This window comes from Lissotriton vulgaris, chromosome 1_1 (assembly GCF_964263255.1).
Source record: "Lissotriton vulgaris chromosome 1_1, aLisVul1.2, whole genome shotgun sequence".
In the NCBI taxonomy this organism is placed as follows: Eukaryota; Metazoa; Chordata; class Amphibia; order Caudata; family Salamandridae; genus Lissotriton; species Lissotriton vulgaris.
Window position 1 is genome coordinate 310,746,525 of NC_141685.1, and position 12,235 is coordinate 310,758,759.

At 42.6% G+C, this 12,235-nt stretch overlaps 1 protein-coding gene across 1 annotated transcript in view; it reads left to right on the top strand.

Moving 5' to 3' along the window:
* FAAH (fatty acid amide hydrolase) overlaps nucleotides 1-12,235 on the top strand; it is a 430,791-nt gene that overhangs the window by 116,924 nt on the left and 301,632 nt on the right. The window lies entirely within an intron of this gene.

Genomic DNA, 12,235 nt, shown 5'->3' on the forward strand with positions numbered 1-12,235 from the left:
GGGAAGGAGGCCATGCCCCCTCCCTGCACCACTCTGCGAACGCACCCCCTGGCGCGTTTGCAGAGGGGGAAGTAATTCTCATTGAATACTGGGGGTCCCTGGGGGCCAAGTAGCCCACCAGGAACCTCCAGTATGCGCCAGGGGGCTGTGTTGCAGAGAGGTGTAATGAGGCCATGCCCCTTTTTACACCTCTCTGCAATGCAGCCCCCTGGCACATAGTGGAGGTTCCTGGTGGGCTAGTTGGCCCCCAGGAACCCCCAGTATTCAATGAGAATTACTGCAGTATCAGTGTGTATCAGTGTGTAACAGGATGTATAGGTGTATGAGTACATATGATGAGTTCGTACATGTATGAGTGACTATATAGTTCACAGTTGGTGAAAGAGTGGATGTGTATGTAGATTTTGGAATTACTGAATAGGTTGTTGTAACTGGTATTGGTATCTTCATTGTTTTGAAATTTTTAGTTTCTGTTTTTGAATGTGTGTATCAAAGGTCATATTATGCTGAGAGGAGGTCTGCCACTCTTTCACAAGGATGATGTCATCAGTGATGTAATTTGAGATGTCATCAGTGATGTCAAGAGTGATGTCACTGACCATGTCATGAGTGATGTAATATGTGACGTCATCAGCAGTGCATTGCGGGCGCGCGAGTTATAGTTAGCTGAACTAACTATAACGGGGTAATTTCAATGATTTTGTATGAGTGAAATTTAATGCTAACTATAACATGTGTGAAACGTATGGTTTTTTCAGTGAGTTTCTAAGGATTTCTAAATGCTAATTCCTAACTATAACGTGGCTGAAACCTATGGTTTTGTCAGTGAATTTCTAAGGTTTTTTAAATGCTAATTCCTAACTATAACGTGGCTGAAACCTATGGCTTTTTCAGTGAATTTCACAGGTTTTGTAAATGATAATTTTTAAATGTATTAATTGTTATTTTTTTTATACTAATTTACTACATTCTTTTACAGTATTTATTGTTACATATTTTATTTTTTAATATAAATTGAAAAAATTTTTTTTTTTAAATATTGAAATTGTAATATTTATTTTTTTATTTTATATTTTTTTAATTTATATATATTGTATATAGCAGGCAATGATATCCTATGTAAAGAAATTCAAGTTACTGGTAAATTCAGTTAAATTTACTTTTCAGGAATAGTAGTGAGCTGAAAGATGCAGCACCGAGGTCTCTCGAGATAACAGGTGAGTAAATCGGAATTCGTAGTTCGGCTGATTTTTGAGGAATTGTTTTAAGTTCAAAAAGTCCACATTTAGAAAAATTTTCAAGTGAAACCAGTCATTGTTAGCCTATGAAAGGAAATTCAAGTTACTGTAACTACGATTAGAATTACTTTTCAGGATCGGTAGTGGGATGAAAGATGCATCACTGAGGTCTCTCCTGATAACAGGTGAGTAAATCGGATTTCGGCTGATTTTAGAGGAATTTTTTAAAGTTACAAAACTCAACATTCAGAAGAATTTCCAAGTGAAACCAGTCAATGTTAGCCTTTAGAAGGAAATTCAAGTTATTGTAACTACGATTAGAATTACTTTTCAGGATCAGTAGTGGGCTGAAAGATTCAGCACTGAGGCCTCTCCTGATAACAGGTGAGTAAAGCGGAATTCGTAGTTGGGCTGATTTTAGATGAATTTTTTAAAGTTCCAAAACTCCACACTTAGAAAAATTTCCAAGTGAAACCAGTCAATGTTAGTCTATGGAAGGAAATTCAAGTTATTGTAACTACGATTAGAATTACTTTTCAGGATCAGTAGTGGGCTGAAAGATTCAGCACTGAGGCCTCTCCTGATAACAGGTGAGTAAAGCGGAATTCGTAGTTGGGCTGATTTTAGATGAATTTTTTAAAGTTCCAAAACTCCACACTTTCCAAGTGAAACCAGTCAATGTTAGTCTATGGAAGGAAATTCAAGTTACTGGAAGTATGGTTAGAATTACTTTTCAGGATCAGTAGTGGGCTGAAAGATGCAGCACTGTCTCTCCTGATATCAGGTGAGTAAATCGGAATTCGTAGTTCGGCTGATTTTAGAGGAATATTTCGCTCAATTGTGAAGGAAGGGGGCGGGCCTGAGGTGACATGTGTGCAAACACGCCCTGTGGCGCGTTTTAGTTTGGGGAATTAATTCCTCTTCAATCCTGAGGTCCCCTGTGAGCCAACTAGCCCACCAGGTACCTCCAGTATGCGCCAGGGAGCTGCGTTGCAGAGAGGTGTTCAAAAGGCACATCTTCTTTTTACAACACTCTGCAACGCAGCTCTGTGGCGCTTACTGGAGGTACCTGTTGGACTAGTTGGGCCCCTAGGGGACCTCTGGATTGAAGAGGAATTAATTCCCCAACTAAAAACGTGCCACAGGGCATGTTTGTACACATATCACCTCAAGCCCCGCCCCCTACCTTCACCACTGTGCAAACACGCCCCATAGCGCGTTCTAAATTGGGGGATTAAGTCCCCTTGCATACTGGGGGTCCATTGGGGCCCACTAGCCCACCAGGAACCTCCAGTATGCGCCAGGCTGCTGCGTGGCAGAGAGGTGTAAAAAGGGGTGTGGCCTCATTACACCTCTCTGCAACGCAGCCCCCTGGCATGTTTGCAGAGGGGGAACTAATTTCCCTTGCATACTGGGGGTCCCTGGGGGCCGACTAGCCCACCAGGAACCTCCAGTATGCGCCAGGGGGCTGCGTTGCAGAGAGGTGCAATGAGGCCATGCCCCTTTTTACACCTCTCAGCAACGCAGCCCCCTGGCACATTTGTAGAGGAGGATCTAACTCCCCTTGCATACTGGGGGTCCCTGGGGGCCAACTAGCCCACCAGGAACCTCCAGTATGCAACAGGGGGCTGCATTGCAGAGAGGTGTAATGAGGCCACGCTCCTTTTTACACCTCTCTACAGCGCAGCTCCCTGGCACATTTACAGAGGAGGAACTAACTCCTCTTGCATACTGGGGGTCCCTGGGTGCCAACTAGCCCACCAGGAACCTCCAGTATGCGCCAGGGGGCTGCGTTTCAGAGAGGTGTAATGAGGCCACGCCCCTTTTTACACCTCTCTGTAACGCAGCCCCCTGGCGCGTTTGCAGAGAGGGAACTAATTCCTCTTGCATACTGGGGGTCCCTGGGGGCCAACTAGCCCACCAGGAACCTCCAGTATGCACTCGGGAAGGTACAGAGTAATGTACAGAGTACTGTACTTCGTACCCCGCAATTTTAAAAATGAGCAGGCCTAGGGGGTCAGGGTGTTTCTACCCTGCCTCCTTTGCGTGTTTTGCATGTTTGTTTCACTGCTTTCTTGGATGCCAACACAACCTGGTTTGGAGTGTTGATAGCCAATTAGCATGAAGCTGGTGCTCGGAAGGTACAGAGTACAGTAAAGAGTACAGTATAGAGTACGGTACTTCATCTATAGATATATCTATGATTTTACTTTTGATTTTCTCAGGTACTACTAAATGGATTTACACCATTTAAAAAAAAAAGAGTAATCTGCTAACCAAACTACCTTTTTTCCAAATTTGGTGTAATTCCGTTCAGCCGTTGGAAAATTTCATGGGAAAAACACGTTGTGGGACCCCCCTTTTTTCTCAGCCCCGCTTCACGAATCACCCCCAAACTTTGAGGGAAGGAGCGGAGTGTAGCAGGCCATTTTCTTGGAGAATTTCGCGTGTATTCGTCGACCGGCGCCAAAGTTATTCCAAATAGAATGTTGCGGATTTCCATTGGAAACTAGGTCCTAACTATAACTACCTACTGGCGATTGCCAGTAGGTAGGTATATATATATATATATATATATATATACAAACAATCGCATATAAACAGGTGTGATTCCTATGCAATGACAAAGGAGCGTCGCATCACTGCTGCTACACAGCAGAGGCAACTGTGAAAAAGAAAACTATAACAAAATTACTTTATTATCATTTTCTTTTTCACTGTTGCCTCTGCTGGGTAGCCGAGTTGCGAGGCGGTGCTGGGCCATCCTCCTGAGCTTAAGGAGGAGCTGCTGTGGGCCCAACTAAGTACGCATTACTGTTTGGATGGCCATTTATTTATTTGAAATTCATAGAGCGCGCGGCTATCTCCAACAAAGGTGTACCGGTGCTAAGGTAGCAGATTCAGACAGAAGGCACAGAAAGAAGAGCTATGTATGGTTAAAGAGTTAAATATGCTCTTCTAAAGGCTGGTTTTGTCTCCGTCATGCGAAGGTGAAGAGGCATGGAATTCCAGAGCTTCGCGGTTCTGACCGCAAACGCTCTGCCGCCTATACTGGCCATATGGAAATAAGGAATAGTGAGCAATTTCATGTGGTTTGATCTCAGGACCCGGTCATGTGCGTAATTTTGCAATCTGAGTCTCGGGTAGGCTGGGCCCGACACCTGAAGCTCTGTAGGCCAGAGTAAGTGCCTTAAATTAAATTCTTCTACTGACGGGTAACCAGTGGAGGCTCCACAGATGGGGAGAGATGCAATGGCGGAATGGCACATTTCTGATCAATCTGGCCGCAGCGTTTTGAACTATTTGAAGTCTGTGGACCAGATAGGCTAGTAGTCCTAAGTAGAGACCATTGGAATAGTCCAGTCAAGATGTGACCAAGGCATGGACTACAGTCCTCCTGCAATCTATCGGGAGGAAGTGGAGGTATTTCCTCTGGGATCGCAACTTCCAGAAGCACAAGGATGAAACCTGGCGAATCTGGGTCTTATAGGAAAGATCATTATTGAATTTAAACCCAAGATTTCTAGCCAAATCCACAGGAACCTTGGAGGATTCAGCTCTGATTGCCACTAGAGCTTAGGAGGTGGCGGGACCGATTGGTTGAAGAATAGCACCTCAGTTTTCCCTGTGTGCAACTTTAAGCAATTTTGAGTCTTCCAGGCCGAGGTGTTATTCAGGCATTTACTAAAGTTGAAAAAAGCCACCTGCGAGTGTTCTTTGAATACGAACGACAGCTGCGTGTCATCAGAATAGGAGATCACTTTCACCCAGAGAGTCTGAACCAGGGTCGCAAGCGGGGTGAGGTATATATTGAAGAGTAAGGGACTCAGTGCAGATCCCTGTGGAACCCCACATACAAGAGGCTTCTGGAAGGAAACATAGGGGCACAGAAATACTCGTTGGGAGCCGTTCTCCAGGATAGACTGGAGCCAGGATAGAGTTGTACCCCATACTCCCAGATGTTTAAGTCTCTTGAGGAGAATCGGATGGGCTACAGTTTCAAATGCTGAGGACAGGTCAAGTAGCACTAGCATAGCTGCTCTGCCCTGGTCCACAGTCTCACGTATGCTTTCTGCAACTTTCAGGAGTGCAGTCTCCGTGCTATATCCTGCTCTACTGTTGTGTAGATGGGTGGAGAAAAGCCACAGGCTACCAGGCACTGTCTGAGCGGCGAAGCAGGCTGCTCCAACCACTCCCATTGCTCCTCTCATACTGGGAATATCATTCCCAACATGAGAGCAGCGCGGAGATTGGCATCTGGTAGGCTGCGCAGTGCGGGCCAGTTGGGGATCAGGAGAGGAGGAAGACACAGCGCCTGGTAAGCCGATATTTATCTTTTATATATTTCTTTCACATATTTGCAGCTGTACCTGTTTGCATCGTCATCAGCTGCCACAGCATGTACACACTCGCTCTCACATAAACACACTCTCAACTGCATGCATGCACACAACATACATTTAAGAACCTTTGCTACTTACGTCCGCTGCCAGAGAGGGTCATATTCCAGCTAATTATACTTTTTCACCAATAGTGAATATTGTCAATCACCATTAGTGTAATAAAATAAAATAAATAATTTTAATAATAAATAAATAATAAAAAATCCTGACCAACAACAAGGAGATTGGAGACCCAACTGATGTCCATAAGGACAAGCTTACCCTGTGTTTCTGGAACTGATTTTACCACCTCTGAGGCAGAGAGTTGCCGTTTTATATTGACATGTTTTAGAAAGCGCACAAATGCCAATGGTGTTTTGGTGCTAATGTGATCTGCTGACTAAATGATCTTTGCTGACAAGCATTACATCTCGGTGTTAAGAATCAGAAAACAGCAAGTTTTTAAGACCTTTTTCGAAGGTTGGAGACTTAGATTGACTTTTCAGACTCAGATGTTCTGGTAGGTTATTCCAGAGATGGGCTGTGGTGTGAAAGAAGATTCGGCCCCCATAGTTGCATCTGCTGATTCTCTGAACACGGTTTGTTCTAGAATGGCCCGATCTTAAGGATCTGCTAGGCTTATGATATGTAAGATTCTTCTTTTGATAATCAGGGTCAGCTCCATAGAGAGCGTTATGAGCGAGGCAGAAGGAATTAAATCTAATCCTCTTATTTACCGATTGCCAATGAAGTTCTCGAAGCGTTTCGGACACTGATCGGAACTTTGGAAGTTTCTTCAGCCGTCTTGCAGCAGTGTTCTGGAGACATTGCAGTTTTTGCAAGGACCGCTTGTAGTGTAATGTATTTGCATATCTCGTGCTTTGTATTCGCATATCTCGTGCTTAGAATGTATTTGTATCGCATGCAGAGAATGTATTGTTTTGATTGTGTGGAGCCTTCAGAAGCCAGGGGTCCGTTGGGCATCTTCAGTTGCTAGTCGGACTCCGGGCTGATGAGGCGCTCCTCTTGTGGTTTGATACTATGAAATAAACTTCCTTTCAATCAACTACTGATTCCTGGATTTAATAAGACTCTCAGTCTTCTACATATTGGCGACGATCAGAATTTTGTTTCCAACCACCGACCCACGCAATAGGATGGAATGATTTATTGGCGATCTTCTGTGATTCCTACGAGTTCAGTGTTTGACACTTTCTACCGGTGTCTGGTTGGTAATTTGCACTGTTGGAATCATCACTGAAGAAAAATTATTAAGATTAGTTTTCTGCAATTGGTACATCTTCTTGACGTTTGAGGATCGTTTGTGGAAACAATCTACTGGTGATTTATGCGGAGGTGTTTGGGTTCGTCGGAGAGCCGAGTTTGTGGTGAATTTGTTGGTGAGTCGATTTGGTAGTGAATTTGCAGTGACACATTGACTCTTTCGGAATGGCACATGGTCATTACCTTTTTCAACTGTGCCGTTATCGTGATCACCGCTGTTAGCTCGTTCTTGCTTTTTGCAAGTAAACATCTCCTGCCATTCTCTCTCCGAACCTTGCTGCTCCGACCTGGAATCTTCGCGGCTGAGTTCTTTTCACAATTGTTTTCCGGAAGGTCCCGCTTGGCATGATGGGAATACGTGACGTTTGACGTTGCACGTTACGTTCTTCGGCGGCCATTTTGGAGAAGTTTTGAAGTCCTCGTTCAGCCAGTTTGTGTGTGATCCGTTTTGCAGCGATTCACACGCCTTTTCTTCATTAACTTTGCGCTTTGGAAATTGAAGATTTATCAGTCACAGTGACATTTCTTCGTGTTTCTGGTACTGTTGGTGCAACCATTTTCAGCAGGATTTCTTCACTTTTGGTACTGTTTGTGCGATCATTTTTCCAGTGATTCGCACACCATTATCTTTATTTTGTGTCTGCTAAATACTGTTTTTCTTTTATTTAATATGTCAGCTGTTAGAGAAGTCACTCAACCTCCTCCTTTTCTGGAGAAACCTGGAAAACCTTCATTATTATGGTCTGAGTGGTTTGGTTTGTTTGAAAAACACATTATTGCTATTGTTGCTGCTGACTATTCTCCTCCTAGGAAGTTTGCTTTATTATTTGGTAGTTTAGGTTTAGCGGCACAACGTATTTTTAACAGTTTAGTACCTATTCCTCCTCCGTCAGGTCAATCTGGTGATATACAATGGGATGTATATATAGAAGCTATTGCTAGACTTAAAAAGCAGTTTGAGGAGTCTCCTAATATTATGTTAGAGAGACATAAGTTTTATAAAAGAAAACAAAAAGAAGACGAAAAAATTGATGAGTACATTTCTGCTTTGAGAGTGTTAGCAATTACTTGTGATTTTGGTCCCCTGCTTGATAACTATATACGTGACCAATTTATTTTCAATTGTGCTTCTCCTAAGGTTAAGGAGAGGATTCTCAGTTGTAAGAATCCGTCTTTATCTGAAGTTATTGATCTAAGTCTTAGTATTGAAAGATCTATAATTTCTACAAAGGCAATGATGGTAGATTCCTCTCCTAAAGGAAATTTTGTTTCTGAAGAAATGGCGGAGGAAGGTCTGTATGCTGTTGCTCGAAAAGAAAGTAAAGAAAAATGGCAGGGTAAACCAAATTTAAATCAAACTAAACAAAACTTTTGTTTCAGGTGTGGATCTAAATTTCACATTGGGAATTTTAAAGGGTGTCCAGCCATTAATAAACGCTGTGTCATTTGTAAGAAAGTTGACCATTTCCAAAAAGTCTGTAGGTTGCAAAAGAAATCAGTTAAAGTTAACTATGTTGACATGGAAGAGTGTTGTGAAAATTTTGACAACCTTATGTTAATGGTGGATGCTGATGAAGGTACTGTTTTTATTAAGGGGCCTTTATGTGAGGCTTCTATTGATGACATTGATGTGCATATAATGGCGGATTCTGGTTCGCCTATCACAATCCTTCGGGATACTACCTTTTATGACAAGTGGGGGAGAAATATGAAATTAACACAAACTGATGTCAACCCAAAAGTTCTTGGGAGATCTATTGTTACTAAGATCTACGTAGCGATAAAAGGGAAAGATATTGTGGGTTGGAAGGACCTGGCTAAGATGGGTTTGTATCTGGTTCCAGGTTATGAGAATCCTATTAAGGCGCGTGAGTTTCCTGTTTGTTTTGTGGAAGAGGCGAAAATTGACCGTGTGGATCTATTGAATGAATTTAAGAATGTTTTTAGCAATAGAATTGGTCTGCTAAAAGGGGCTGAACACAAGATTAGGTTGATTCCAGGGGCAACCCCAGTTTTCCATAAGGTACGCCCAGTTCCATTGAGTGTCAGGGCAGAACTTAAGAAAATGCTTGAGGATTTATGCAATGATAAAATTATTGAGCCCTCTGAGTCCTCCCAATGGGTTGCCCCTATCGTCGTAGCCCAAAAAAAGAATAATGAGATCAGGTTATGTGCGGACCTCAGGGGTCTCAACAAAAACATAAAGGTTGACTGTCATCCTCTCCCAAAGATCCATGAATTGTTGGCAAATCTAGGTGGGGCCAAATGGTTTTCACTTTTGGATCTAGAATCCGCTTATCATCAGATCCCTTTGTCAAAAGAATCGCAAGAACTAACTATCTTTGTTACCCCGTTCGGCGCTTTTAAATTTTTGAGGCTTCCGTTTGGGTTAGCATCGGCAGCCAGTGTCTTTCAAAGATTGATGGATTCCATATTTAAAGATCTGGTGGGGGTCCAAGCGTATTTGGACGATATTTTGATTTTTGCCAAGACAATGGATGAACATAACATTTTATTGAGGAAAGTCTTGTCCATTCTAGGTGGAAGGGGGATGACTGTGAGGGAGGACAAGTGTAAGTTTGGGGTGTCAGAGTTGGAGTACTTGGGCCATATGATTTCAGGGTCTGGTATCAAGCCAAAGTTTTCTGTGGTTAGAGCTCTTATGGAAGCCAAACCTCCAGGGGATAAAGATTCTTTGCGCTCTTTTTTAGGGCTAGCGGAATACTATGCTAGGTTTGTGGAAAATTATGCCCAGGTTGTGGAACCTCTTCGTCTGCTTCTTAAAAAAGGTCAGAAATTCAATTGGCCTAAGGATTTGGACGAATCCTTTGTTAAGGTTAAGGAGTTGATTGTTTCAGCGAGGGCACTGCATGCATTTAGGGATGATTGTCCTTGTGTTATCTCAGTGGATGCGAGTATGAAAGGTTTGGGTGCGGTGTTGAGTCAGCAGGTGGATGGTAATGAGCAAACCGTAGCTTTTGGTTCAAGGTCTTTGAAAGATTTCGAGAAGCACTATAGCACAATCGAGAGAGAGGCTTTGGCCTGTGTGTGGGCCGCTCAGAAATTTAAAATGTACATCTGGGGTCATAAATTTGTAATGTTATCGGACCATAAACCTCTTTCTTTTATTTTTAGCAAGGTGACTGGTTCTAATAGTCTTTCTCCAAGGTTAACCAGGCTAGTCTCTAAACTTCAGGAGTTTAATTTTGAATTAAGACATATTGCCGGTGGTAAAAATTTCAGGGCAGATTGTTTATCCAGGATGTTGATGGATAAGGACGATGAAGATGATCTGGTGGAGGACGTGGAATGTGTGTCTGTGGTGGATGCCATTGAGGAATGGAGTTCTGCTATTTCAGAGAAGGACTGGAAAGAAGCTTGTTTGAAGGATGTCATTTTGTCTCAAGCGTTGGAGTTTTCTTCTAAGGTTTGGCCTGATATGAGGAATTTATCGGGTGATTTGAAGAATTTTGCTCAAGTTGCTGAGGAACTTTCTGTGAAGGATGGCGTTTTGTTGAGAGGTGACAAATTTGTTCCACCTAGCGGTTTGAGAAATGTAATTGTTAAACTAGCTCGCAATGGTCACTTGAGTGTGACGAAAACATGCATGAGAATTAATTCTCATTACTGGTGGCCTGGCATTGATGCCCAGGTGAGGGCTTTAGTAAACAGCTGTGAGGAGTGCTTGTTGTTGGATAAGCATTGGAAAACACATGATTCTCCATTGCAACCGACTCAATTTCCTGGGATTGCTTGGGAGAAGGTAGGTCTGGATTTTTCAGGTCCGTATAATGTACTTCCTGAGGGGAAAAGATATCTTATTTTGGCTATTGACTACTTTTCGAAGTGGATGTATTACAGGTTTGTGGAGGCTCCGAATTCAGATAATACTATTTCTTTTTTTGAAAGAGGGTTTTTACTGGAAGGTGCACCTCAAGTTTTGGTAACAGATAATGGGACTCATTTTGTGTCAGACAAGATGTGCAAGTTTTTGAAGGTTCATGATGTGAAACAGCTTAAAGTGGCGCTTTATTCCCCTTCTTCCAATGGTTTGGTTGAACGTGGGAATAAGATTTTGAAAGAAGGTATTCAAACTGCGTTGGCCTCAGGGATAGATGTTTTTAAATTTCTTGAAAAGAAAATTTGGAATTATAACACCTCACCTCATTGCACTACTCAGGTGTCTCCCTTCGAATTGTTGAGGGGAAGAAAGTTGCATTCTTCTTTATTTCCTTCTTGGCTTGGTAAGATGGATTCTAACCAGAGTATGTTGAATCATGATGACCTTAATCCTACAGTTAGGCAAAGGCAGTCGGTGATGAAAGAAAAGTTTGATAGAGTCAAAAATGTGAAGGATGTTCAAATAGCTGTGGGGGACTGGGTTATGATTAAAAAACCTTTCAAGGTTACCAAAGGGAATTCAGTTTTTTTCGAGTCCCGTCCAGGTTGTTAAAATTAGCAAAAATGCTGTTTTCTTGGGTGACAAGGGTTGGTGGAATGTCAGACAAGTGGTGAAATTAACTGGGGTTCAAGCTGCCCTTATCTGTAAGAAGAAAAGTTTGTTAGCTCAGGAGGGGTGTGATTGGATGCATTGGTTACAACAGGATGTTAAGTTGGATTCTCATCCTCTCACTTCCACAGATGAAATTTCTTCTTCTTCCTCATGCAGTGCTGATAAGTCTGCCATCCCTTCTTGTAGTCGTAGTGGACGTATCAGAAAAGTCCCGGCAAGATACAATGAATTTATTTCTTATTGATCATTTCGTTTCTTGGTTGTGTTTCTGTGTAAGGGGGAAGGTGATGTAGTGTAATGTATTTGCATATCTCGTGCTTTGTATTTCCATATCTCGTGCTTAGAATGTATTTGTATCGCATGCACCATCGCATGCAGAGAATGTATTGTTTTGATTGTGTGTAGCCTTCAGAAGCCAGGGGTCCATTGGGCATCTTCAGTTGCTAGTCGGACTCCGGGCTGATGAGGCGCTCCTCTTGTGGTTGGATACTGTGAAATAAACCTCCTTTCGATCAACTACTGATTCCTGGATTTAATAAGACTCTCAGTCTTCTACACCGCTGATGGATAGCAACGCATAGTGCGTTGCAACAGTCCAGTCTAGATTACACAAGTGCTGTTACAACTTTTTTTTGTAGTTTAAAAGGTATATACCGGAAGAGCTTTCTAATATTTCATTATAGGAAGAAACATGAAGAGATACGTTTGTTTGTGTGTTAAAATTCAGGTTGAAATCAAATATTTCCCCCAATTTGTTTACCGTAGGTACCAGTTGGGAGGTGTGTGTGGGGGGGGGGGGGCACCAACAATAGTCCCAT